Raw genomic sequence first — 5,693 nt, forward strand, 5'->3', positions numbered from 1 at the left:
AAAGCTGTTTTTAGAAAATCTCTTTAAGGAGAATATAATAAGTATTATTATATTTTCATAGTATCGGGCATCTCAACTTTAATCACATAACATGAGTATTCCAATACAAAAATATACTTTGCCTTTTTAAAATGTGTTTGTCCCTTCATTCAACAGTAGGGTCAAACATATCTCAAAGTTAAAAGTCATTGTCAATGCACTGACCTGTTCAAAACTTGGTTGGATTTAGATTATAAATTTATAATTAGTGTGTGTATAGTGCGAGCGGCTTGGAGCCTAAATCACAGAATATATTTGCAGTATCATTGTCATGAAATTAAATGGCCAATTTTTTTTGGGTAAAATACTTCCATAAATTTTTTAAAATCAAAATTCGTTATGGATATGTTTTAAAGTATATTTTTATATAAATCGAATTGATGTCATTCAATTTAAGTATACAAGAATCGAATTGACATGATTCGATTTAGCGTGGATGGAATTCATGAAATTTATTTTATTGTATTTTGATACACCAACAATTATATCTATATAGAATCAATACTAAATCGAATTCAATTAGTTAGTGCGAGTCTATTAAATAATTTGGTATTTAAAAGTCAAGCATTAGAATAATTTTTTAGGATGTATTTATCGTATCATAAATTTATAATGAGCAATGCTAGGGGCCAGCAACTTTTGTGATTAGTAGCCATCAAATAGCCATCAATGATGATTTAATGGTGTGAGATTGGTGTGAGATTTTATCCAATGACTCACATTTCTCTGGTTACATGCTGGCCAAAATTCAACAAAACTGCTGGCCCCTAGACTTTCCCATTTATAATTATGTAATTATATAAAAAATTTCTCTCTTAAATTACATTTTTAAATTAATTGACTTTTAATATTATTAGATTGTCCTATTTTTAAATAATTCATTCATTTTATATTATTTATATATTGTTATCATTTTTAAAATTTTTTATTATAATTATTCATTTTGTAACGAGTACAACTAAAATTTTAATAATAATTTTAAATTAAAAATTCGATTGAGCATTGGCTCCATGCCTCCATATAGATATAATTGTTGGTATATCAAAATATAATAAATTGAATTTCATGGATTCGATTTATGTAATTCGTGCATTTTGCAAATAAATCAAATTTAACCGCTCCGAATTACATGTATTCAGGTATATGCATGCTAAATCAAATTTGATAGGATGGATTTACCTTTCACTCACATTTATGCTAAATCGAATCATGTCAATTCGATTTACCTTTATCGCTGGTAATTCAAATTTGATCCATTGCATGCCTAAATTGAATTACATTAATTCGACTTATATAAAAATATGATCTGGAACATACACGTAAGGAATTTTGATTTGAAAGATTTACGTATAATCCATTTTCTCTTTATTTATGGAGGTGTTTTACTTTTTTTTAATAAAATATTATTTTTATCTCTAATATTTGAAATAAATTTTAAATTTATCTCTAATATTTTAATAGTTTTATTTATCTCTAACTGTTTCTTATTCTGTCGTTGTGGGCCCTCGCTGGCACGTCGATCCGGCCTCCGGCTCTGATACCATCTGTAACAGCCCAGACCACCCGCTAGCATGATATTGTCCGCTTTGGCATACAAAGCCTCACGGTTTTGCCTTTGACAATAGGGATGATAGCCGAAGCTCCCACACTCACTTGTCAAAACGCGTCATGCGAGGGAGAGGTATATACACCCTTATAAGGCATGCTTTATTTCCCTTCCCAACTGATGTGGGACCTTACACAATTCGAATTCAATTGGCAGAGGCATTGAACATTAACCACATCGGGGCTCAGGACAAGTATCTTGGTTTTACCCTCTATTGTGTCTAAATCTAAAAAGGAAACATTCAGTTTCGTTAAAGAAAAAGTTCGAAACAAGGTTTAAGGGTGGAAGCGCACCTCCTCTCGGCAGGGGGAAGACAAGTCCTTCTAAAGGCAGTGGGCGAAGCCATTCCAATCTTTACTCTATCCTGCTTCAGACTTCTGGATAACCTAATCTCAGATATCCACAGCATTCTAATACAGCTTTGGTGGGGACAAAAAGGGAGTCAAAGACGTATGGCTTGGATAAGCTGGAATACGATGACCAGACCGAAGAGGGAAGGAGGACTGGGTTTTAAAGACTTTAAAGCACAAAATCTAGCCTTACTGGAAAAGCAATTTTGGAGGATCCTAACACAACCTAATTCTCTTGTAGCCAGAATACTCAAAGAAAAGTACTACAAATATACAAATGCACTAAAGGCAGAGATAGGAAGCTCACTTTCATGGGGCTAGAGAAGCCTTTTAGAGGGGCGCTCTGTAGTTGAAAAAGGGATAACTTGGCGAATTGGCTCGGCCTCTCAGCTGCGTATCTATGAAGACCCTTGGCTTCCTCCTCTATGTCTGTTCACTATCACGCGTAGCCCGCACCACCCAAACCTGGGACGACCTCTTTTCTAGGTTAAAGACCTGTTCACAGAGAACCAACAGTGGAATCAGACATTGATCCATGAAAACTTTTCGGCAAATATTGCTAACAAAATATTGACTCTGAAAATTGAACCTAGAGCTAATGAACTTCAGTGGCTATTAAACAAGGGTGGAAAGTATGACACTGCATCAGACTATTCGGTGGCATACCAATTCAATCACAACCCAATTGAATTTTGTCCCCAATTGATGAGACAAATGGATGTATGGGTCACCTTGTGGAAGCTGGCTCTCTCCCACAAAATCAAGATTTTTCTTTGGAAGAGCATCCACCAACGTCTCCCGATCTGCCACCTCATTCACCATCGCTTCCCATCAACATCTGGAATCTGCCCGTGTTGCTCAGAAGAAGATGAAACAGTGCTCCACTACTTAGTGACATGCAAATATGCTAAAGAAGTTTGGAACTAAAGCCCACTAGCATACCTACTAGCAACCTCCCCTTCTGGTACCTTTACCCAATGGTGGATATCATCAATGGAAGCCCTCAAATCTAGCCCCAATCGACAGACCCATTTTCATTTTCTTGCTATTCTTCTCTAGTTCTTGTGAAAGGAACGAAATTCATGTATTTTTTAGCACAAAAGGAGATCCCCCATTGAAATCCTCTCTTCAGTCTGCAAGCACCATGATGAACTGCTGCGACTTCCAAGCTCCCTTCTTACCCAACTTTGATAATATTAGTCTCTATTTCTTGTTTAAGAAACACTATTCTTTTCCTTCACTTACTGAAGGCTTGTTTGGGTTATGACCCTATCTTCTTTCATCTGGTCCTAATAGTAATGGACAGTTGTACTTTCTTTTCTATTAATGAAAGTTTATATCTTTGGAAAAAAAATTTATATTCTTAATGTGTATTGATTGAACTCATCGGTAAAAATAAAGCTGATTAAAATATTTTTAGAAGAATTATTCTCCACATATAAGCGTTTTTCTCATACAAGTCTTTACAAGTCATTTATATTCACGTGCTTCGTACTGTTACTGCACGTTCTTCTTCTTCTTCTTCTTCTTCTTCTTCTTCTTACTGCATGTTCTTCTTCTTCGTTATTTTTCTTCTTCGTTATCGTTGTCATCAACACCACATCTTCCTCCTCCTCCTCTTCTTCCTTCTTTTTTCATTAGAATTTTTTGTCTTCTTTTTTTCTCTTTCTACTCCATCATCAATTATCTCTTGTTGAAGATAATGAATAATTCAGGTTCATATTGTCAATTGAAGCAGAACAAAATTCATTATTATTTTGAATCCAATCAAGTGGCTGAGGTGTGATTCAATTCAGAAGAAAAAAAATGTAGCATTAGAGAAAATATTTTTCTATATTTGCAGCAAATTTGAGTGTAACAAAAAGATATTTGGGTGTAACAAGAAGATATTTGAGTGTATTTTTATTCTGAAAAGTTTTTTGCATAATTCAAAACTCTTCCTCTTCATCATTCTCATCTTCTGCTGCTTTTTTTCTTGTTCATCTTTTTTTTTTGTTTTACCTTCTCAAATTTTTTCCTGTTGTACTCTCTTAACAAGAATAAAAACAAAAAAAAATCAAACAAAGAAGAAGAAGAAACCCATAATGATACAAAATTACTTGGAAGAGGATGAACTTACATTAATTTAACTAAAAGAAAAAAAGAAAGAAGGAAAAAAAGAAGAAGAAAAAAATGCAGTATTAGAGGAAACATTTTTCTATATTTGTAGCAAATTTGGGTGTAACACGAAGATATTTGGGTGTAACATAAAGATATTTGGGTGTATTTTAAGAATTTTGAGTGTATTTTTATTCTAATAAGTTCTGCATAATTCAAAACTCTTTCTCTTCCTCCTCCTCATCTTCTGTTGCTTCTTTTTTTTTCATCATCACCATCTTCTTTTTTTTTTCTTATTCATCTTTTCCTTTTTGTTTTACCTTCTCAAGTTTCTTCTTGTTTTACTCTCTTGACAAGAATAAAAACAAAAAAATCAAACAAAGAAGAAGAAGAAACACATAATGCTGCAAAATTACTTGGAAGAGGATAAACTTACATTCATTTAACTAAAAGAAAGAAAGAAATAAGGAAAAAAAGAAGAAAAATACAGCATTAGAGGAAATATTTTTTATATTTGCAGTAAATTTTGGTGTAACACGAAGATATTTAGGTGTAACACGAAGATATTTGGGTGTATTTTTATCCTGATAAGTTCTGCATAATTCAAAACTCTTCATCTTCCTCCTTCTCATCTTCTGCTACTTTTTCTTCTTCATCTTCTTATTTCATATTCTCATAATTCTTCTTGGGAGGAAAAAATCAAACAAAAAAGAAAAAATATATAATGTTGCAAAATCAATAGAAAGGGAAGGAGGAAAAAAATGCAGCAACAACAACAGTAGTAAAAAAACGACGATGAAGATGAAACACGTGAAGGAAAAGGAGGAGAAACGCAAAGAAGAAGGAGAAGAAGAAGGAAGAGGAGGAGGAAGAGGAGGAGGAACGCGAAGCGCACTATGGAAACCATTGAGTAGTGCGCGTGTTGACACACTCGTATGGGTGAGCGTCTTTTTTGTTGAGTTTGGCCCAACTTATATGACTTGTAAACCAAAATGATTTGTATGTGTAGCACTTTAATTTTCTTTTTAAAATTACAAATTTGGTACACAATTTTTTTATTTTTGTAACTAAGCCTTGTAAATAGGAACGGAATCTTTTAACATGGTTACGTGGTTGGATCATTTTTTTATTGACCCAACTTTTTAAGGATATTTTTGCTTTGGGCTTGTTGTAAGTAATAACCCTGGCTCAGTTGGGCCTCTCGGCCCTCAAAAAATGCTGTGAATTTTTGTGTTTTCTGCCATATCTTCCCATCTCGTGATTATTGAATCTTCTCAATTTTTTTATTTGAAAAATAGAATGTCATAGAGAGAAGATTAATTAATCAAATTATTTTTTAATATATATAGTTCGAAATCTAATCCAGGTCTAGTTAATTTATATAAATTCTGAACTGGATAATTCTCACTTAAACTGGACGAAACAAAAATATAAATCAAGTTTTAGAATTATTTAATTTAATTATTTATAAAATAGAATATTTCAAAAATAAAATAAAATAAAAAAAGCTACATTTTGATTAAAGTACATGAGAAGTATAAACATTATAATTATATAAATTGGATAATTATAAAAAAAATCAAAATAAATATTTTATATGC

Source organism: Arachis ipaensis, chromosome B05, assembly GCF_000816755.2.
Source record: "Arachis ipaensis cultivar K30076 chromosome B05, Araip1.1, whole genome shotgun sequence".
Lineage (NCBI taxonomy): Eukaryota > Viridiplantae > Streptophyta > Magnoliopsida > Fabales > Fabaceae > Arachis > Arachis ipaensis.